The sequence below is a fragment of the Crinia signifera genome, chromosome 4, assembly GCF_055691185.1.
Source record: "Crinia signifera chromosome 4, ASM5569118v1, whole genome shotgun sequence".
Classification (NCBI taxonomy): Eukaryota; Metazoa; Chordata; class Amphibia; order Anura; family Myobatrachidae; genus Crinia; species Crinia signifera.
The window spans coordinates 110036181-110060222 of NC_139220.1; the positions used below are offsets into that span (position 1 = coordinate 110036181).

Sequence of the window (24042 nt, forward strand, 5' to 3'; positions counted from 1 at the left end):
TGGAGTTGAGAATAGAATAGTGTGGCAAGCGCAGCGAGCCACCGAGCCCGAAGCGTGGCGAGTGCAGCGAGCCCCGCGAGGTAACAGGTAAACGCGTCCCTTCGCGGGCTTCACAGGTGTCCGCGTCGCCATGGACACCTGGGAAGCCCGCGAGGGGACGCGTATAACTGTGAAGGTATCCGCGTCCCCTCGCGGGGCGCGCTGCGCTCGCCACGCTTCGGGCTCGGTGGCTCGCTGCGCTCGCCACACTATTCTATTCTCAACTCCACGCCGACGTGGATAGTGGGGGTATGAAAAGGTCGGAGGACGCGTAACGCCGCCCCTCGCGGGCTCGCTGCGCTCGCCACGCTTCGGGTTGACGTGGATCGTGGGGTGGCGTTAACAATTGTGGGGCCATTTCAGACTTCACGGTGACTATTTGGGCTCTGTGGCCCATTTATCATTGTTTCCTATGTAAAAATCGCGGGCATTGAGGCACTGAACACTAAAATCGCGTCCAATCTCACTTTTAACATTGATCCCTATGGGAAATCGCGGCCAATGCGGGCATCGCATCGCACCCGTTTTTTAGTGCAGTCGATGGTCGCGATGGTCGCGATGGGCGCCGTTCTAGGTAAAGAGTACCCTTCTTTTTTTCCTTTATGGTACTAGAAACCTTAACTTGGTAGCACCTCTCATTATGTTTATAAATATGGTGTCCAGTCCAGTCCCCCCTCTTCAACCTGCAATTGGGCCAAATGAGCATTTTCTGATAAGTCAATGCAGATTTAGATGTTGGATATACTCATACCAATTAGATTCTGAGCATGTAGCCACCTTCTAGGTATCTCTAGACAGTTGGAGTGTTTCAGATGATACAGCAATATACAGTAAGCTGCATCTGCAGTCCATGAAGTATGTGCAAGTGCATGCAAAGTTCAATACAGAAGTAGCCGAAAGTGTTCCCATCGTTTACTACATTCTTAGTGGGTTTTAAGCCTTTTTCTGATCTGCTTTATTCATTACTCAAATTACAAGCCGCAGATCTGGGAAACTGTCCAAGATTCTGACAAACACATGTGTAAGACCACCTGTTGTTTAGTGTTGTACTTATTATAAGATTCATCATGCTTTCCCTATCTACCAGAATAGTGCGTAACTGTTGAATAATATACAAGCTAACCGACAAGTTAATATAAGGGACGCGTGAGCAAATGAAATAACATTTTTGAGGTTATGGACAGAAAATGGGTAGGAAGAAGAGAGAAGGAGCAACAGTCCTGAATGAGACACCAGGGGCAGCATGCACGTCCCCTGGAGTGAGGTAATCAGGGGCTTCCCCCTCAAGGCTACGCACCTCTAATGACAGCAACAAAAAGAAGCCCAATCTCAGTGACAGGATGCCAAACAAAATTTTCCACCTGGGCTCCCCTAGGTCCAGAATCAACCCTATAGACCACATACTGTATGCTGGACAGCTTTTTTATCCTTGATTACTCCCAGCTCAGAAGAAGGCCCTGATTGCTGGCTGGCCTGAACTCTGACCTGTACACCTGTGCCAAAACTAAGGTATTCTCAGGTATTTCCTGGTTCTGATTGATGCTGCGGCTTGCAGCCAATCACAGACAGGCAAGGGGGTTCTGGCCCAGCCTTCTTGCCTTGAACAATTGCTTATTCTGTTCCCTGAGTGCTTGCATCCAGTGTCAGAAGTTCCTAGGCTCCATGCAATCCAGTGCTTCCAGCGTTACCATCTCCTGTGTCCTGCTGCTGCTGATCTGGCTAAACCCTTCATCTGCCAGTCACTCCTGCTTAATCCATCCCGGCAGTAGAGTGTGTCCAGCCATCCCCAGCAGAGGTCACGCTAGCCCTGGCTAGCTATCCATGCTAGCTACTCGCCTAGATTTGTTCCCAGGCCAACCTCCTGATATTGTTCCACGTCACTGACTACCTACATCCTTGTCCTGGCCGTCGGCATTCACCGTCGACATCCAGGTCGACCACCAGCTACTGTGCTTATCAGAGACTTATTCCATCAGTGTCCTGACTGACAACAACTCCTAACGGCTCCCAGGCCGTCAACAGTCATCTCTGGTTTCCAGGCCATCGACAACTCCTAACGGCTCCTAGTCCGTCAACAGTCATCTCTGGTTTCCAGGCCATCGACAACTCCTAACAGTTCACAGACAATGAACAGTCATCTCTGGCTCCTAGGCCATCAACAACTGCTTACGGCTTCGAGGCCGCCTACTGTCATCCTCGAATTATTGCTACTGACCTCCGGCTCCTAGGCTGACAGTTATCCATCATCTCAAGACTACTTGTTCCATAGTCCTGTCTCCAAGTCTTGTTTCCTCAGTACCAGCCAGCTCAGAACCAGAGGACTAGGGCAGGGGGCCGCGACATGCTCGCCGGTTCAAAGTCCAAAGCTCCTTGCGGGGCTCCCTGATGAAAACCACCGTTAGCCTCCGCTCCCCTGTTCCTGGTCTACGCCAACACTATGGTCCGGCTGTTCCCTGGTATCCCAGTGCATGACTACACCATACATCAAGCCACCCTCCTTCTGGTTCCTAGCGCCCTCTACTGGTCCACCACGGTCACAGCCAGGAACACAACAGACCCCGGTGCTGACACTACCCTCTATAAAGTATATTAGTAGCTGTGTGCCATCTAAGTGCCCCCTCAAATCTAGTACCTGTGGAATGTGCACCCCTAACATCATGTATGTTATATGTCCTTTAGTTCATACTTCCCTACTTTTGAAATCTCGTCTCAGGGAGCCTGGATATGAGAAGCTATTTGCCAGCTTAGGGGGAAGGGGTTGTCATTCACTTGACCCCACTCACAAAACGCTTTGACACTACTGGCCCTGGGCGGGACGTCGCTAAAAACCGAGACATTCCAGTGGTAACCAGGACAGTTGGGAGGTATGGGAATGGACATTACGGTGTGTGGTATAATGTGTAATGCCACACCCCTTTCCATGATACCACACCCCCTTCCCGCGAGGCCATGCCCCTTTTAGGAAGGTCCCTACTGCTGGAATAGTTCAATCTGGGACCACCATTACCATATCTCTAGATTAGCCAGTGATCTCATGCTGAAAAGATGAATACTACAAAGCAACACTGAGATACTCACTTTATACTTTAACATAATCTACGACAAGAATACAGGGAGGCTAGGCTATGGAGAGTGATGATCAGCTTTATGCAACTTCCACACTGGACAACAGCAGCAGCAGCAGCAGCAGCATCATCCAGTTATAGCCCACAGGGACTGCTGCTGACTGAGGCAGCAGGGACGGATAAGGAGTGACAGGCAGAAGCTGAAGTCCCGCCCTCGCCCGGCCTATTCCACACACATCTGCAGCAGCTGCCCGGGGAGTGTGCTGGGGGCGTGAGGGGCGTTTCTTACAGGAAACATGCGCACTATAATTGGACAATTCGAAAGGGCGAGATAACGAGAACACAAATCAGAGTTAGCTAGGCAGAGGGGGGCGGGGCTGGCGGTTTGTCCGAACAGGGGAATCAGTGCAGCAGTGGGAGTGTGGCGGCCGCCGGGAGCTGCAGACGTCGCGCAGTTTGCTAGGTGCGGCCGGTGTCCCGGGAACGTCGCTCACCGTACGCTGCGGCTACATGCATTCTTAAGCGAAATCCGGACTATTGTCATTGTGCTGCCACCTGGTGAGTGTCGGCTCTGCGCAGAAAAAGTGCTGGAGGGGTCATTGGGAAACTGCTGTGATTCAGCGCTTTATTAGTGTGACGCTGCGCTTTGATTGGGCCGTTCTCTGGTCATTTATATGGATAGGTTCCCTGAACTGTCAGTACATAGGACACCATGTATGTATGTATATAGATAGAGTGTGTATGTATGTAGCTGTCTTGTAAAGCAGTGGTTCCCAAACTGTGTTCCTAGGCACCCTGGGGTGCCTCAGGACACTTGCAGGGGTACCTTGGGTTGGTGGACCAAGATCAATTCATATTATTTATGGCCAATGTACCAGGCAAAACCAGTGCTTGTGGCTGCCAATCATAATATATGTGGACAAACAGAAGCAAATCCTGTCCCTCACCAGATAACTGTGACAAACACAAAGCACTTCATTTAATATTTTTTTTCTGAATTTCTCGATAAGAAGCATTTGGCCTAAGGGTGCCTTGAAAATATTTTGATGCTCTAGGGTGCCGTTATTCAAAAAAGTTTGGGAACCACTGACTGTTGTAAAGTGTCAAGCTCGTGATATGCAGCATGCTGCTGGCATGTGTCCTGTCAGGATGGGATGTGACGTGACTCACAAGCCTGGTTGTTCCATTAGTATCTTGGTGAAGAAGGATTCTTGTTTGTAACAGAGAAAAGGAGGCTTTTCTTTCCTGTATATTATATCTAGCTTGATAGTTATTTTTTATTTTTGTCCCTTTTTTTGTTTTTGTCTTTTAAAAAAATAATAAAAAATTATGAAAGATGATGATTATTATTTTTTATGTAAACTAACTTGGCCAATACCAACAGCCTGCTTGCTGTCACTGTATATGTAGCATCTGTTATTTTATGTTATTCCCATCTGTTATTTTGTGTTTGAATTGTGATATATGAATGTTGAATATTAGTATTTCCTTCTCTTCTTTTCTTCCTTGTGAATTTCACTTTACATTTTTTAATGTTGTAGTGACAATAAATTATTATTCTTATTCTATTCTTATGGTCCTCTCCATGAACGGGTATGGGTGAAAACCGGTACCAGACAGGACCCCGGATCACAGCACAGGCTCCATTTATCAATTTCTGCCATTACGGAGATTGTAGTGTCCGATCCAGGGGTGCTGCCTGTGACACCTGTCACCTAGGAGAGAAGGGGGTCAGAATAAAGCCTCCCTCTATGGTCTGGGCCACAAACCAGGACAGTCCGGCGGACCACATGGAGAGGCTGTAGTCTATCCTTCCCCATGTCCCTGGTGAAACCTATGAAAGGCATCGCTCCAGACAAGACACCCCAGGGACGGGACACCCTCATGACTGGACACTACAAGCTCCGGAATGCAGAGTTTGATATTGCTGGACAGTTCAAGAAGTGTGTGCTGCACATACTTTTTGAACTAGCTTTGTATTGCATTGAATATAAATCGCATGCAATGATCGCACCGTGTATGGGCACGATTAGAACTTAGTTTTCATGCTGAAACGCTATCTTGTTTGCATATTGTGCTATAGGTGAAGATCTAGGTAATCCATTAGAAGTACGTACAACTTCAAACCGTGCATCTTGTGCCTATTTGTAGGCAAATAGTGGGTGTATAATATACAGTGATGATGTTGAACAATGGCTGCTTCTGACTTGTCAAAGGCATCTTAAGCCTTCCCTCTTCTGCTTTCCCCAGGTAGTATGTTTCATAATGTGATCCATTAACATGATGTATAACAAATCATTTGTGTCTCCACTTGTAGCTGAATTGAGTAAATAGATGGTAAAGAAGGTAGTCACATAGGCAACATTATAGAGAAGGTGTGCTGCCGGAATCAATTGCTATGTGAAAATAGCAATAAGATGGGTGAGAATTGGTCATTCAGGGGTAGATTTCTTAAGCTCGGTGAAGTGATCTTGTCTTTTTCACCGGCCAATCAGCTCCTACAGTACCTGTAATTTTTCAAGTCAAGCTTGTAACTTCACAGTTAGGAGCTGATTGGCTTGTGAAAAAGTACCAGCTACATTATCACTTCACTGAGCTTAATAAATCTGCCCCTCTGTGCATTGGAATCTGTCTGTACCCAACTTTAGCTGAGTTTTGGAACTTGAATGTTAAGGTGCCCATACATGGTACAATTATTGTAAACAATTTGGACTAGATTGCATCTCATTGCATTGCAAAAGATATGCGTTGTGCTCTAGCCCAAATTGCATACAATAATTGTACAGTGTATGGTCACCTTTTAGTAGATTCATAGTCAATAGAAATACAATACGAGAAACTCCTATTGTTGTATGATGTTCGGGCCCAGTTGTAGGCAGCTCTCCAAACTTGACATTGGTTCTAAGGTGTGGCCACCAGAAAGACTTATTTTGTCTACCAAAGCTTTCAGGACGTTTGTGCAGATACAAGAAAACAGTGTAAAATGTGAATAGTTTGTTTCCCATCAGCAGCCTAGAAGCCATATGGAGACGCCTGTTATGTATTAGCAAAGGGGCACTTACCAGCAGTACCCTGACATCCGTTATGCTTGCTGTAACCTGTGCATGGCAGCACTTGTGTAACTTCTAGCAATGTTTCAGTGGTATTGGAGTATGACCATTGCTTAGTTTAATATGAAACAGAAATATAGATGCTTCCATAAAGTGTCCTAGTTTTCTCCAATTAAAGTATGCCTATTTCCTATGTCACTGGCTTCCCTGTAGGCTTACTTGCCAGCCTGTGTGGAATACAGATTACAGCTGTCTTTACCTATTGTCTGTAAAATACAGACTCAGCACTTCTGATGTCCCCCATCACATCCGCCAATTATAGTAACTCAGGACCTTTTATTTGGTGACCTTGTCACTTCTGCCTACACAAGACCATGAGAACATGTTTGCCTTTGTTTTACCTTTTGGCACAGAACTGCATTAGGAAGCCGCCTCATTGTTCTCTGTAAGGTATATGCAACATATAGTTCTGTAGTGCCATTTCGTTTAGCAAGGGATTTCCCCAGCTTTATGATCTGAAGTCCGCTCCCTCAGTGTAAAGGTATTTAATGTTCTTTCTATTTCACTCTGTCCAGCTGTGCCTCCCCTTGGCAGCTGTGGAAGTGGTGCACTTATCTGACATCCTCCTTCATTCTTGTGCATTAATGAGTTTTTTATGGCTGCCGAGAGTACGGTCAAAGCTGAAGTACAAGATGTGTGCGCTTCAACAGTTATCCCTATTCCAGACAAGGGGCTTGATACAGACCTATAAGCGAGGCTGCAATTTTTGCATATGGACCAAACCATGCTGCGCTGCAGTTGGGGCAGATGTAACAAGTGCAGAGAGTTAGATTTGGGGTGTTATTTTCTTTCTGTGCAGGGTAAATATTGGCTGCTTTATTCTTAAGGTGCATACATACTGGGCTCTTTTGCCCAGCGTGTATGTAGAGCGATGATGCTGAAAATCGTTCAGTGCATATACACAGCGATTTTCACGGGGGTGGACGGCTTTCCATAGGAGGACGCTATGGAAAGCCTTCCCGTCATGGTAAATTGCTGACGTAAGACATTCTGTTATGCTGTTATGAGCAGCTATGAAGAATGATTATTTCAGCAAGACCATGTAAATAGACCCTTGAGCCTCAAAAATAAAATAACTTATCTGTATAGACCTGCATGCACAAGGTTTTTGTCAAATTTTCAGTTTGCATTTTATCATTTCATATTTTTTTTTTTTTTTTTATAAGTTGCCTGCAGTGTTCAGCCGTTAATGCTTATCAACATATAATCTATTTCTATGGGAACAACTGTCCATGCACTATAGAAGTGAACAGCCTGAAGTATTGCTGAATGTACTAAAGCTCTGCTGAAGTGATGTCCGATTACTTCCACATGAACAAGCATGTGTAGTGTCCGTAATCCTTACTCACTACAACAGAACCTGACAGCCAGCCAGCAGCCTCTGCAGCTACAGATCTATTGTGGTGGATGTGCTTTGGTACACTGGTATCCTATAACATGGAATCAGAAGGATTGTGACTGCTAATGTTTCCATACTGAAACGCTGTATTATGAAGCCTGTGAAGTAAAATCTATAATTACATAGGGAGGTTTTGTTCACTTTGACATGAGGAAAAAAAAAGCCTATTAATTATAGTGTTTGCCAGTAATGAAGATGCACACAATCATATTACATGGGAGATGTTTAAATATATTTGAATTATTTAAATATTACCTGGTTGTGGGGGAGAAGTAGTAATCTGTTCTGATACAACTACTCCCCCATGTATGAATCCCCTGTGTATGACTGAGGGGAAATTTTCTAGCACTGATCGCTGGAGGGGGTTTTCACTCCCCCACCTCAGCATCCAAGATGTTCATTCACCCCTGCAGCTTCCTGCTTCCCCTCCATAAAGAGGCAAAGCAGGAAATGTGTTGTGCAAGTATAATACATTTAAGGCCCATACACACTGGGTGACTTTGAGCTGAAAGTCGCTCAAAACAGCAGGTTTGAGCGGCTTTCAGCTCAAAGCCGCCCAGTGTGTATGCCCCGGTGGTGAGCGCTGTTATACCAGCAGATGGTTATACCAGCAGATGAGTGGCTTTCAGGAAGGCTTTGCATAGTGCTCCGCTATGCAACGCTGTCCTCCCTGCTCCGTCGGCGCCGGGCAGTGGGAAAGACACTCAGTGTGTATGCACTGAGCGGCTTTCCCTGCAGCAATGATAGTCATCATCGCTGTCCATACACGCTGGGCATAGTCGCCCAGTGTGTATGGACCTTTACTCACTTTATCTCTATCCAAGGCTTACTAATATAGGTAATGAGCTACTAATTGCCATGTTACAGGCTGTGTTCAAAAAATGCCAGGGTCTGGTTGGCTGGCTCTGAAGATTTAGTAAACGGACCCCCTTACTGCCTAATGATTTCCAGAACAAACAAGTCTGTGAAACAGTATATGAGACACGTATACATTCATGCTACGCCCTTTCTACCCTGCGTCACATTTCTGTGGGTTTCGGTATAGAATAGATGATAGACAATGTCTAGGTCGACCACTAATTGTTGACATTGACAGAAGGTTGACATGGACATGAGTTTTCAGTTCTTTATGTCTGTCGACATGTACACTGTATGACTGTGCCATCACGTGGCTCGCTGCACTTGCCATGCTTTGGGCATGGTGCCTCACTGCGCTTGGAACACTTATATTTTGACTCTATGCTCACTTGGTTAGTAAAGTATGAAAAAAAAATAATAATAATTTCAAAACCTCATGTCGACCCTGTCATTGTCAACCTAGGTTATTTCAACCATTCTTAGGTGCTGACCTAGTGGCTGTCAACTTTGACATTGTCATCCCAGGGACCGCATACCATTTCTGCACATTATTTTTATTCCTGTCTAATTGTATTTTGTATGATCTAGAACTCTGGCCGTTATTCTGGTTTCACTCGCAAAGGCAAATTCCTTCTCAAATACACAAAACAATGGCCCTTATTCTAGTTAGGATGCGTATTTCAGACAGGAACCGAGTGTTCTTAACCCTGCCTACTGTACGGATCGCTCACACCGTCCGAATGCTGTAAGACACAGAGCGAACTGACTGCGAGTGGATGTTTCATGTACGAACCTCCCCCATCCTCCGATGGTCGCCGACCATCAAATGATGGACCAAGCGGTCAGGCAGCACCGAGTGCTCCAGACCACTCAGACATTTTTCCGCATGAAAGCAGGGATATGGGCGGGCAGCTGACATCCGCCCCTCAAACGTGCATCACGGCCGCATTAATATACGTACGCCCAGTATTTTCATGGAAACGCCCATGAAATGCGGGGCATACGCATATGGTAATGAGCCCAGACATCCCTTCACGCCCCTCTCCACCCCCTGCTCGGATGGTTCCGCCTAATCATTTTCTACACCGTGTTCGGACTTGCGAAGCATTCGCACATGCACACAAACACCTCTGCACATGCGCAAACATCGGCTGTCCGACTCAATCAGAATAAGGGCCAATGTGCACTGCAGTGGGGCAGATGTAACATGTGCAGAGAGAATTAGATTTGGGTGAGTTATATTGTTTTCGTGCAGGGAAAATGCTGACTGCTTTATTTTTACACCAATATAGATCTCACTTTGAAGTTAACCCCACCCGAATCTAATTCTCTCTGCACATGTTACATCTGAAACCCCCCCCCCCCCGTAGTGTACATGGTTTTTGTCCATTTGAGAAGGAATTTGCCTTTGCGAGTGAACCAGAATAAGGGCCTCTGACTCTGGTCACTGAGAACAATTGAATAGCTCATAGGTTTTTAGATGGGGTCTACAATATACACAACCATTAAATAGCTCCCTAATTGTCCGGCACTGCAGAATTTTATGGCACCTTACAAATAAATGATGACTTTACAATTTATGTTTGCACAAGAGTACTTTGCTAATCTTTTTTGAAATGCTGATTTTCAAGTATAAGGTATCAGGAATGACTTGTCCTTTTATAAACCCTCATATTTGGAGAAAAGGTTATTTGTCGGCACTGATTCCCTGAAGTCAGTGTCCTGCCCCACATGATATAAAGTATGGAATAATACTTTATAGTTAAATAGCACTTTTTTTTTCTACAGTACACTTTGCTTTTTAGTTGTTATAAGTGCATTAAAAAGGGCTAACAAGAATTTGTATATCCTACCCAAAAGTTACCAGGCACACTCCATAGGCTCCACTGGATGAGGCAGAGCATACATATGTGATGGGATGCAGTTACAATCCCGGCGGTCGGGATCCCGGCGTTCAGAATCCCGACCGCCGAAATACCGACACATTCTCCCTCTGTGGGTGTCCACGACACCCCTAGAGGGAGAATAAATTAGTGTGCCGAGCGTAGCGAGGCACCGGGCCCGCTGCGTGGCAAGCGCAGCGAGCCCGCAAGGGGGGGCGATCCACGTCCCCCCTTGTCGGGATTCTGGCGTCGGGATTCTGAACGCCGGGATCCCGACCGCCGGGATTCAATACTGAATCCATATGTGATATGTGAAACAAATTGCGGGATATAGACGAGAAGAGCCGGATACATGATACTCGCAGAGGCAGAAAATCCATGGACTACTATTCGTTCTGAAGTGTTTGGCAAAGACACCATGTTTGCCGCACTCGGTAGTCTACATTTGTGCAACATAAGCACTGTATATAGGACAGATAAACTTGTTTAAACATTACAAATGTTTACTGCTGATGACGTGTGTGCGTGTGTGCTGTAACCTCACCAGACGATTCATATTGATAAATCATTCACATATATGCAGGTCAGCTGCGACATCCACTATCATCCATACACTGAGCTCAAACTGAGGATATTGTCAATGACTACAGGATGTGGCCACTGCCGATTTTATATTTGTTGGTTGTTTGGAAGATTGCACTGTTTGTACACACCGTATATTATTTATTAATTAACAGTTTCTTATATAGCGCACACATATTCCACAGCGCTTTACAGAGAATATTTGAGCATTCACATCAGTCCCTGCCCCAGTGAAGCTTACAATCTATATTCCCTACCACATGTACACGCACACACACAGACATTCTAGGGTTACATTTTTTGGGAGCCAATTAACCTACCAGAATATTTTTGGATTGTGGGAGGACACCAGAGTATCTGGAGGAAACCCACGCAAGCACGGGGAGAATATACAAACTCTGCACAGTTAGAGCCATGGTGGGAAGCGAACCCATGACCTCAGTGCTGTGAGGCAGTAATGCTAACCATTACACCATCTGTACTGCTATAATATAAAATATATATTGGAAAAAAAAAAACCTAATAATAAAATAAATAACATCGCCTGTGTTTGACTTCCCATCCAATCTGATGTGAGGTTCTCTTGAATTCCCCCTGCAGCACCCCAGAACTCCTCTTTTTACATGCAATAAATCAAGTGCCAAATTGGATGGAAGGATTCCCGGGGTGCAGCCGAGGAAGTTCAAGGGAAATCATGTTGGACTAGTGTATGAGGGCTTTTACAGTGTGTTTTTAAGATGCCAGTCAAAATTGAATAAAACACAAGCAAAATGTCAGTGGGCATGAGACCATTCAAAATTGAATGATTTATTTTTTTTCATATTTTTAAGCATTATGAAAAAAGCCTACCAAGGAAAAATGTGTGCTGATCTGATGCGAAATATTGGTGTATATTCACATTTCATATTGCTACAAAGAAAGCTCTATCTGAAAATGTCACCCAACAGTCCTTTATTGCACAAATTCTTTGGCACTTGTCTGGCTGTAATATTCAGAATGTAAAGCACTCCATTCAGTGGCGGGCTGCGTGGGCAGCTGTACTCAATGTCTAATGTCACTAGCGATGTCATTGTAAGAGCAAGACCCTTCTTCTGTGTGCACTTCTTTGTTTTCCATGCTTGTAAACTTTTCAGATTGACAGATGAAAGTGATGTGTATTCAGCAGATTCCTTTTATGTTTAACATTTTGGAGAAATACTGCAGTACTGTTAGTGTATGAATGTATACATTTTTTTTCTTCCATTAATGGTCTTTGCCCCTGCACCATATGGGTGTTGGCATATTCTTCCTGCATAACAGCTTAAGAAGCTAATGGGTACTTGACTACAGCTGCTGGCTGTTACAGTATCTCACATTCCTGACCTTTCAACTGTAGCCGTAATCCATGTCCCGCTATACACTCAGCTTATGTGAGCTCATACACCAGCATGCCATTCTTTAATACTGAGCTGATCCAACATATGCGCAGAAATGGCGGGTGAAGTGTGCTTCTCGGACAGAGGAGTTATTATACTGTGTTCCATTTCTAAATATCTGACACTCAGATCCTGGGTTTGCTTGTGTGGGGGAGTTTCATGACACATGCTCCAGTTCATGGTCTGGGAACACACATTCACTTGTATAATGCTAAGAATTTCCAGTACTTCATGCATGAATAGTTGGCGTGTTATAAAAAGGTTTTTACCCCCGCTCCCCCTTGGACAGAGCGTTATATGGAATTGGGATAAATATCCATTCTTGTTCAATCAATCACTAAGCAAAGTCCTCAGCATAGTAACAGCTAAAAGTTTGGGACAATGCCTGCTTATTTATTAATATTTATATTGCTCGAACATTGATCATTGTGCTTTACAACGGTTGTAAGTATAATATAGAACTGGCTAGTTCATTCTCTAGAAATTATTTTGAACACTATTTTTGAGAAAATGGCTATATATTTCTAACAAATCTGAAATGTTGCTGTAAATGTTTGTATTGTTAAAACTAATCAACTTATTAGAAGTGATATAAAGACCAAAGGCATACAGTTACCGTATAAGAACGTGTACTCTTCAGAAAGATTTATTCTGTGAGTAAATTCTGAGGATCCAGACTCTTAAAGCCCCCATACACGATGCAAATTGTGCCCGATTTCACCCAATTCCAATGGATCAGGCCATGAAATACATGTGTATGACATGCATGGGGACCACGCATTGGAGTCGGAGGTCGGACGGGCTGCACAGAAGTTAAATCTTATGTACAGCCATCAGTGGTGCCCTTTAACACCTACAATGTATCTCATACAATGGGGGTGGGACACGGAGGATGCAGAGAGGCAGCCTGGCTCTATGTGAACTCCTGAGCCCCACCCCCGCCGGGCTCCCTCCACCTGCAGCTCCCTGGGAGTTGCATGCGATTTATTACAAAAATGGATAAAAAATGGATAAACCACCAGCCAATCAGCTCCTAATTGACATGTTAGGGGGAGATTGTATGCAAGAAGCATACAGGAAAGACAAATGTGCCTTTTTGGGCGCACTCTTTAATCAATAATTTGGTATGATTAATTCATTAAAACATAACTTTTATTGGCTTCTTTTCTAAAAAATTGGGAGCATTCCTCATTTCTTTGTTAATCGATAAATTAACCTTGACCATCAATCAAGGAGAAAAATCACATACATCATTTGGACTTGTCAATACATTGTCATTGACCATCAATCAAAGAAAAGAAAAAAATCACATACAACATTTAGACAGGACATATACATACATTTTTATATGGAGTTGTTTTTAAAAGATTTTTAATTTTTTAATTAATAAATCTTGTGTTTATTATTAAACAAAATGCCTCAGCAGAATTGCATCAATTTTTGAATTTAAGTTGCCTCGGCAAGGTAGCAGCGATTCGCTCAGCCACACACACTTGGTCAACCTCTTATGCTTATAAGTTGTAATGTAACAAGACTACTGTATCTCTTATTGGGAAGAGGAGGGTAACCCAGTCAAATGAGTGGGCCTGAAAAAGATAAAGGTATAGTCACCCGTGGAAAGTACTCCAACAACCGGCGGTTCCTAAGCATCTGCTGTTCAATTACCCGTCTAAGTTACCTCCCAGTTTGTTCACCAGGAGTCTCCTCTCTGGCTACTAGACCGGCCCCTTGTAGGTGCTGCTGATATCAAGCCTATGATGGGGTACAGTGGTAACCTATTGGACTTAGTATTGAACGTGAGTGCCTGGTTGGTTGTAACATGGGAGTTATGGTAAAGTACACTTCTGCTTTCCAATACAGCTCAATGAGTCACCCTGGTGCTTTTCAGTATTGCAGGGAGACACAGCGTGCTGGATGGATGAGAGAGTGTTATGAAGTGGTGAATCAGTGACAGTTAGTCAGTTAAACCATAGATTGGCACTTCTGCTTTCAGAGATCTGCAAGCATCGAATCCCTGATGAGAGAGTCCCAATTATATGGACATCCTACCAACATGAGTAAAGGTTTAGAGTAGGATGGAAAAAGAGACGGGAGATAACAAGATGGCTCATGTAACCCATATGGGGTGTCTGAGCTATGATTTTGCTTGGAACTTAATAGGTCTAATTGCAATCTCGCATCTCATAAATATCCAGTTGTATGTACATTCACATCCAAATCTCTCAATGGCCTACTTACAGAGAGAGTCTACCCTACTAGGCATGAGAGGGTTAAATCTTAGGTAGGCAGAAAAGCAGGTTAGCTGTACTGACTGACGATTGGTGACTCCTGGGTTTTATCTAAAATGGGTACAGTGAATCTATATGCATATACACTGTAACCACACAAACTGAGCATTAGTTGCTCTAATTATCTGTAGATGAGTACAGTGAAAATTTATAAATGATTTCAATGACTGTGTGTTTTCACTATGACCTACAAATACACCCTGTGGTCTCGTCACGTAATTTAACACTCATACATTAGTGTCCACTAATGCCACACATATTAAGCAAAATTATTGTTAGACACGGTTTTAGAGCACTGATATCTATAAGTTTGCAATACTGTGGAGCAAACAATAATTCATGCAGAAATCACTGTTGAAATACCCAAGGTTATACAAGCATCAAGTTTATATCCTGAGCTCAGCTGTATCCACAGACAATAAGCCTATATGGGGCTGATTGCTCTTGAACAGGTGTATCCAAATTCTGCAACACAGTGACTATAGACACATATATTACAACTGTGGAATATGGTTGCTCCGTTACGTTCAGTGATGTCAGTGGAGTCTAGTCTTTTGAGTGACTCAGGGCTATACTGTAAAAAGATCCATGCACGTAGTCTAATCAAGGGATCTACCACAAAATATTTGAGCACTAAATAAGTGGCCGTTGACACAGTAACAATTGATATTGTGTTACTGACGTGGAGCAATGAGAGGAGCTGTAAGCTCCCACAGTGTGTGACTCGGTGGAGTCAGGCGCACGCACGCTCAGCTGAGCTGCGGCGGGGGTTACCTCGCAGTGTCCGTGTGTGGCTCCCCAGCCAGGGACAATAGTTCTGGATGCGGCAGCCAGAGGTGCGGCGTTTGCTCACACTGACAGTGTGCTCGGCAGGAGGTGGACCTGGCGTGTGTGGCTGGCGGTGGCGGGTACGCGTTTCGCCCGTTGGCTTCCTCAGTCCGCCCAAAGGCAGTCTGGGGAGCCGTGTGTGGCTCCCCAGCCGGGGACAATAGTTCTGGATGCGGCAGCCAGAGGTGCGGCGTTTGCTCACACTGACAGTGTGCTCGGCAGGAGGTGGACCTGGCGTGTGTGGCTGGCGGTGGCGGGTACGCGTTTCGCCCGTTGGCTTCCTCAGTCCGCCCAAAGGCAGTCTGGGGAGCCGTGTGTGGCTCCCCAGCCGGGGACAATAGTTCTGGATGCGGCAGCCAGAGGTGCGGCGTTTGCTCACACTGACAGTGTGCTCGGCAGGAGGTGGACCTGGCGTGTGTGGCTGGCGGTGGCGGGTACGCGTTTCGCCCGTTGGCTTCCTCAGTCCGCCCAAAGGCAGTCTGGGGAGCCGTGTGTGGCTCCCCAGCCGGGGACAATAGTTCTGGATGCGGCAGCCAGAGGTGCGGCGTTTGCTCACACTGACAGTGTGCTCGGCAGGAGGTGGACCTGGCGTGTGTGGCTGGCGGTGGCGGGTACGCGTTTCGCCCGTTGGCTTCCTCAGTCCGCCCAAAGGCAGTCTGGGGAGCCGTGTGTGGCTCCCCAGCCAGGGACAATAGTTCTGGATGCGGCAGCCAGAGGTGCGGCGTTTGCTCACACTGACAGTGTGCTCGGCAGGAGGTGGACCTGGCGTGTGTGGCTGGCGGTGGCGGGTACGCGTTTCTCCCGTTGGCTTCCTCAGTCCGCCCAAAGGCAGTCTGGGGAGCCGTGTGTGGTTTCCCAGCCGGGGACAATAGTTCTGGATGCGGCAGCCAGAGGTGCGGCGTTTGCTCACACTGACAGTGTGCTCGGCAGGAGGTGGACCTGGCGTGTGTGGCTGGCGGTGGCGGGTACGCGTTTCGCCCGTTGGCTTCCTCAGTCCGCCCAAAGGCAGTCTGGGGAGCCGTGTGTGGCTCCCCAGCTGGGGACAATAGTTCTGGATGCGGCAGCCAGAGGTGCGGCGTTTGCTCACACTGACAGTGTGCTCGGCAGGAGGTGGACCTGGCGTGTGTGGCTGGCGGGTACGCGTTTCGCCCGTTGGCTTCCTCAGTCCGCCCAAAGGCAGTCTGGGGAGCCGTGTGTGGCTCCCCAGCCAGGGACAATAGTTCTGGATGCGGCAGCCAGAGGTGCGGTGTTTGCTCACACTGACAGTGTGCTCGGCAGGAGGTGGACCTGGCGTGTGTGGCTGGCGGTGGCGGGTACGCGTTTCGCCCGTTGGCTTCCTCAGTCCGCCCAAAGGCAGTCTGGGGAGCCGTGTGTGGCTCCCCAGCCGGGGACAATAGTTCTGGATGCGGCAGCCAGAGGTGCGGCGTTTGCTCACACTGACAGTGTGCTCGGCAGGAGGTGGACCTGGCGTGTGTGGCTGGCGGTGGCGGGTACGCGTTTCGCCCGTTGGCTTCCTCAGTCCGCCCAAAGGCAGTCTGGGGAGCCGTGTGTGGTTTCCCAGCCGGGGACAATAGTTCTGGATGCGGCAGCCAGAGGTGCGGCGTTTGCTCACACTGACAGTGTGCTCGGCAGGAGGTGGACCTGGCGTGTGTGGCTGGCGGTGGCGGGTACGCGTTTCGCCCGTTGGCTTCCTCAGTCCGCCCAAAGGCAGTCTGGGGAGCCGTGTGTGGCTCCCCAGCCGGGGACAATAGTTCTGGATGCGGCAGCCAGAGGTGCGGCGTTTGCTCACACTGACAGTGTGCTCGGCAGGAGGTGGACCACACGGCTCCCCAGACTGCCTTTGGGCGGACTGAGGAAGCCAACGGGCGAAACGCGTACCCGCCACCGCCAGCCACACACGCCAGGTCCACCTCCTGCCGAGCACACTGTCAGTGTGAGCAAACGCCGCACCTCTGGCTGCCGCATCCAGAACTATTGTCCCCGGCTGGGGAGCCACACACGGCTCCCCAGACTGCCTTTGGGCGGACTGAGGAAGCCAACGGGCGAAACGCGTACCCGCCACCGCCAGCCACATACGCCAGGTCCACCTCCTGCCGAGCACACTGTCAGTGTGAGCAAACGCCGCACCTCTGGCTGCCGCATCCAGAACTATTGTCCCCAGCTGGGGAGCCACACACGGCTCCCCAGACTGCCTTTGGGCGGACTGAGGAAGCCAACGGGCGAAACGCGTACCCGCCACCGCCAGCCACACACGCCAGGTCCACCTCCTGCCGAGCACACTGTCAGTGTGAGCAAACGCCGCACCTCTGGCTGCCGCATCCAGAACTATTGTCCCCGGCTGGGAAACCACACACGGCTCCCCAGACTGCCTTTGGGCGGACTGAGGAAGCCAACGGGCGAAACGCGTACCCGCCACCGCCAGCCACACACGCCAGGTCCACCTCCTGCCGAGCACACTGTCAGTGTGAGCAAACGCCGCACCTCTGGCTGCCGCATCCAGAACTATTGTCCCCGGCTGGGGAGCCACACACGGCTCCCCAGACTGCCTTTGGGCGGACTGAGGAAGCCAACGGGCGAAACGCGTACCCGCCACCGCCAGCCACACACGCCAGGTCCACCTCCTGCCGAGCACACTGTCAGTGTGAGCAAACGCCGCACCTCTGGCTGCCGCATCCAGAACTATTGTCCCCGGCTGGGGAGCCACACACGGCTCCCCAGACTGCCTTTGGGCGGACTGAGGAAGCCAACGGGCGAAACGCGTACCCGCCACCGCCAGCCACACACGCCAGGTCCACCTCCTGCCGAGCACACTGTCAGTGTGAGCAAACGCCGCACCTCTGGCTGCCGCATCCAGAACTATTGTCCCCGGCTGGGGAGCCACACACGGCTCCCCAGACTGCCTTTGGGCGGACTGAGGAAGCCAACGGGCGAAACGCGTACCCGCCACCGCCATCCACACACGCCAGGTCCACCTCCTGCCGAGCACACTGTCAGTGTGAGCAAACGCCGCACCTCTGGCTGCCGCATCCAGAACTATTGTACCCGGCTGGGGAGCCACACACGGACACTGCGAGGTAACCCCCGCCGCAGCTCAGCTGAGCGTGCGTGCGCCTGACTCCACCGAGTCACACACTGTGGGAGCTTACAGCTCCTCTCATTGCTCCACGTCAGTAACACAATATCAATTGTTACTGTGTCAACGGCCACTTATTTAGTGCTCAAATATTTTGTGGTAGATCCCTTGATTAGACTACGTGCATGGATCTTTTTACAGTATAGCCCTGAGTCACTCAAAAGACTAGACTCCACTGACATCACTGAACGTAACGGAGCAACCATATTCCACAGTTGTAATATATGTGTCTATAGTCACTGTGTTGCAGAATTTGGATACACCTGTTCAAGAGCAATCAGCCCCATATAGGCTTATTGTCTGTGGATACAGCTGAGCTCAGGATATAAACTTGATGCTTGTATAACCTTGGGTATTTCAACAGTGATTTCTGCATGAATTATTGTTTGCTCCACAGTATTGCAAACTTATAGATATCAGTGCTCTAAAACCGTGTCTAACAATAATTTTGCTTAATATGTGTGGCATTAGTGGACACTAATGTATGAGTGTTAAATTACGTGACGAGACCACAGGGTGTATTTGTAGGTCATAGTGAAAACACACAGTCATTGAAATCATTTATAAATTCTCACTGTACTCATCTACAGATAATTAGAGCAACTAATGCTCAGTTTGTGTGGTTACAGTGTATATGCATATAGATTCACTGTACCCATTTTAGATAAAACCCAGGAGTCACCAATCGTCAGTCAGTACAGCTAACCTGCTTTTCTGCCTACCTAAGATTTAACCCTCTCATGCCTAGTAGGGTAGACTCTCTCTGTAAGTAGGCCATTGAGAGATTTGGATGTGAATGTACATACAACTGGATATTTATGAGATGCGAGATTGCAATTAGACCTATTAAGTTCCAAGCAAAATCATAGCTCAGACACCCCATGTGGGTTACATGAGCCATCTTGTTATCTCCCGTCTCTTTTTCCATCCTACTCTAAACCTTTACTCATGTTGGTAGGATGTCCATATAATTGGGACTCTCTCATCAGGGATTCGATGCTTGCAGATCTCTGAAAGCAGAAGTGCCAATCTATGGTTTAACTGACTAACTGTCACTGATTCACCACTTCATAACACTCTCTCATCCATCCAGCCCGCTGTGTCTCCCTGCAATACTGAAAAGCACCAGGGTGACTCATTGAGCTGTATTGGAAAGCAGAAGTGTACTTTACCATAACTCCCATGTTACAACCAACCAGGCACTCACGTTCAATACTAAGTCCAATAGGTTACCACTGTACCCCATCATAGGCTTGATATCAGCAGCACCTACAAGGGGCCGGTCTAGTAGCCAGAGAGGAGACTCCTGGTGAACAAACTGGGAGGTAACTTAGACGGGTAATTGAACAGCAGATGCTTAGGAACCGCCGGTTGTTGGAGTACTTTCCACGGGTGACTATACCTATATGTTTTTCAGGCCCACTCATTTGACTGGGTTACCCTCCTCTTCCCAATAAGAGATACAGTAGTCTTGTTACATTACAACTTATAAGCATAAGAGGTTGACCAAGTGTGTGTGGCTGAGCGAATCGCTGCTACCTTGCCGAGGCAACTTAAATTCAAAAATTGATGCAATTCTGCTGAGGCATTTTGTTTAATAATAAACACAAGATTTATTAATTAAAAAATTAAAAATCTTTTAAAAACAACTCCATATAAAAATGTATGTATATGTCCTGTCTAAATGTTGTATGTGATTTTTTTCTTTTCTTTGATTGATGGTCAATGACAATGTATTGACAAGTCCAAATGATGTATGTGATTTTTCTCCTTGATTGATGGTCAAGGTTAATTTATCGATTTAACAAAGAAATGAGGAATGCTCCCAATTTTTTAGAAAAGAAGCCAATAAAAGTTATGTTTTAATGAATTAATCATACCAAATTATTGAATAAAGAGTGCGCCCAAAAAGGCACATTTGTCTTTCCTGTATGCTTCTTGCATACAATCTCCCCCTAACACAGTTACAAATACTGAATGTGTTGGGCGCACCACCAACCCTAGACTACCATCATATAATTGAGTAGTCCAAAATATTGGTCAAACCTATGGTTCTAGTAAATACCTATATGTGTGAAGTCTGTGCGGATCCATACCCCCTCTCTTGTTGCACCTAATTGACATGTTACAAGCTGGGTTTAAAAAAACCAGGTAGGAGCTGATTGGTGGTTTATCACTCTCCATTCAATCACTTTATAAGGCTTGATACATATCGCCCTCGGGGTATATTTACTAAAGGGCCGGTTTTGATATAAAATATATTAAAAAGAGCATTTTTGAACATAAATGAGGGACATGTACTGCAAGTACACTTTGCTAAATACTAAAGGTGTATATTTACTAAAGTACTGGTTTTCTAAGTTGATATATTGCCCATAGCAACCACATTCTACTTGTCTAGAAGATGCTAGATACATGATAATAGCTAGAATCTGGTTGCTATGGGCAACTTCTGAAAATCGTTAGGTTGTGCAACACACATATTACATTGGGGGAATATTCCAAGCACCATGTTCTCCTGTAGCACTAGCAGAGGTACCTGGCGTTGACAGAGTTTGGATGAGCAATTCATTCCTTTCAAACTTTATCCGGTACTTGTTTCCTAGCACGGCCACACCGATTCAGATCGGGGTGGTCGTGTCGGAAAAATCGGGTCCATCGCATGCGATTTGGTCGCATGCGATGCGATCGACGCGACCGACCGATTTTTGACCCGATTTTTTTCATTGAATCCAATGTAAATTGGGTCCCTGGGACCCAATTTTACATTGGATTCAATGAAAAAAATTCCCAACCCCCCCCCCCAAATTTAAGCGCGTTAACCCCAGGCCACGATAGACGCCAACCCGAAGCGTGGCGAGCGCAGCGAGCCCGCGAGGGGCGGCGGTACGCGTCCTCCGACCTTTTCATGCCCTACTATCCACGTTGGCGTGGAGTGAGAATAGAATAGTGTGGCGAGCGCAGCGAGCCACCGAGCCCGAAGCGTGGCGAGCGCACGCGGATACCTTCACAGGTAAACGCGTCCCTTCGCGGGCTTCACAGGTGTCCGCGTCGCCACGGACACCTGTGAAGCCCGCAAGGGGACGCGTATAACTGTGAAGGTATCCGCCTCCCCTCGCGGGGCTCGCTGCGCTCGCCACGCTTCGGGCTCGGTGGCTCGTTGCGCTCGCCACACTATTCTATTCTCACTCCACGCCGACGTGGATAGTAGGGCATGAAAAGGTCGGAGGACGCGTACCGCCGCCCCTCGCGGGCTCGCTGCGCTCGCCACGCTTCGGGTTGGCGTCTATCGTGGGGTGACGACGGGGACATCTATAATGTGAAATGGGTCATATTGGCCCATTTCACATTTTTTCACATTTTTACAGCATTTCAATGTTAAAAAATTTTTTAACATTGAAGCCTATGCAAAAATCGGGTGCATCGCGTCGCATCGCGTCGGGACCAATGTTAATGGTCCCGACCGACGCGATGCCTCCGATATTTTACCTTTCCCGACAAGATTTCAATGTTAAATTTTTTTTTAACATTGAAGTCTATGGAAATATCGGGGGCATCGCGTCGGTCGCGTCGGGACCAATGTTAATGGTCCCGACCGACGCGATGCCCCCGATATTGTCTCCTAGCCGGCTAAATGGACCTGATTTCAAAAGAAATCGGGTCCATCGGGGGTAATCGTGTCCCTTAATTAAGGGACACGATTACTTAAGATTGTGGCCGTGCTAGGAAACAAGTACCCTTTATCCTTCTCTTGTTTTAAGCTTCACAGCTCTTCCAACAGACCCGTGAGGTGGCTACCTGGTGTCATCTGCAGTTCTCATCCAAATCTGTCCAACGGAAGGTCCTGATCATGCTCCTTATGCCCATGGTGTGCCCAGCATACACCTCTGTGGTAGTCTCTTGGATCTAAACCCCATGTCCTCTACCACCTCTGTTATGCAACTTTGCCATATCTTGCTTCCCTGACCCACTTTGTGCACTAGTGGCCCCTTGAACCACCACGGGGTCGGAATTGGGGGTCTTAGTGGCCGTGAACCTAATCTGGACACAATGAAGCCACCTCATGTTGGTTTCCTCCAAATCGGTCCATCAGTGTCTGAATGCAGACCATACAAACAGAAAGTCTAGGCTTTTATTATGGCTGAATTTGGGGCGGGCACTGACCTGTGATTCAGCCGCCCACCCCAAGCAGGCATCGACATGCCTGTATTCGCATGGGTAGGCCCAGCACTTCTATGAGCGTCCATCCTGAAGTGAATGCGCGCATAATCACGCAATCTCCAAAAATCGGACAGGGTAGGGAATTTGGCCCGCACTGAGTGGGTCTGAATCACCCTCCTGTTTCATGTATGCAACTATGAGCTTTTTCCTCCAATGGGAGCAATTTATGTACAGTTAAACAACTTTTAAAAGAGCAGCAATTTCCCATGAAGTCTTTTATTAAATGTCTGGTAAAGACTGATTTTTATGTGCAGGCAGATATTCATCTATAATAATAATGAGCATTATACTAAATGTGGCCATCCCCTCCTGTCTGGCATAGTTCCCCAATCCCCTCCTCCTCCCCACTTCTGTCCATCCTTGATGTAGCTGCTCCTCTTCTTCCCCCCTCTCTGCATTGGCCCCTATGCTGCCGGCTTCATATTTAGTTCCTTATTCCTAGCCTGTCCCTTTTCTCAAGCCTAGTTTCCATTCACTATCCCTTCCAATCTTTCTACACTGACTGCAACCAGCACCTCACCTTCTATCTAATTGCCTTTTTGTTCCAAGACCGCACCAGGTTACCCACCACTCTAACTTCTTCCCATGCACACTCAGTCTCCACTCACTGCAAACAAATGGCATAAACTGAAACTAATTATCAGAGCTGCCCCACATTTGTAATTCAGTGAGTCCCACAGGGAGATGTTGGTTTACCTTATCCTTCAGCTATACTATGTAAAGCTCTGTTATCGTGTAATGTTGCCTATTCTACCTTTAAAGTACTGCATTGCAGAATGCTCTTTGTACAGTGATGGAGGCTCTTTTAGACACCTACATAAATGATTAGTCTATACTGAAATATCCTAAATCATATTTTGGCGTACCCATTGCTTGTCCCACCCAAAAGTGCTTGGTTTGGCTGCATAAAACTGCTACGCCTGTCTAAACTGTACTGTGCGAGCCAAAAAGACACTTTAGGCACCCAAATAGCCAACCTTTCACAGATATCTGCTAGCCAGCTCAGGAGAGACTGCTGTCTCCACGGACAGTGATTTACTGCACATCTGTATGGACGTAGAAAATAAAATGGAGGGGATTGGCAGATTTTGATCAAACCTTTTAAGGTTACAGCCCATCTTCCAGGGGTTAAGGGCCTAATTCAGACCTGATTGTACGGCTGTGGTCCATGAGCGCGGTAGACATTAGCACTCCATGAGCAACATCAACCCACCCAGTGGT

The 24042-nt window shown here is 47.1% G+C and overlaps 1 protein-coding gene across 1 annotated transcript in view; it reads left to right on the forward strand.

Annotated features, from left to right (window-relative positions):
* Positions 1–3329: 3329 nt before the first annotated feature.
* The window catches only part of GAS2L3 (growth arrest specific 2 like 3), a 38372-nt gene continuing 17659 nt past the window's right edge, over positions 3330–24042 (forward strand). The window contains exon 1 of the mRNA XM_083182213.1: positions 3330–3662. The gene's annotated coding sequence lies outside the window, so the exon portion shown is untranslated. The remainder of the gene's footprint in view (positions 3663–24042) is intronic.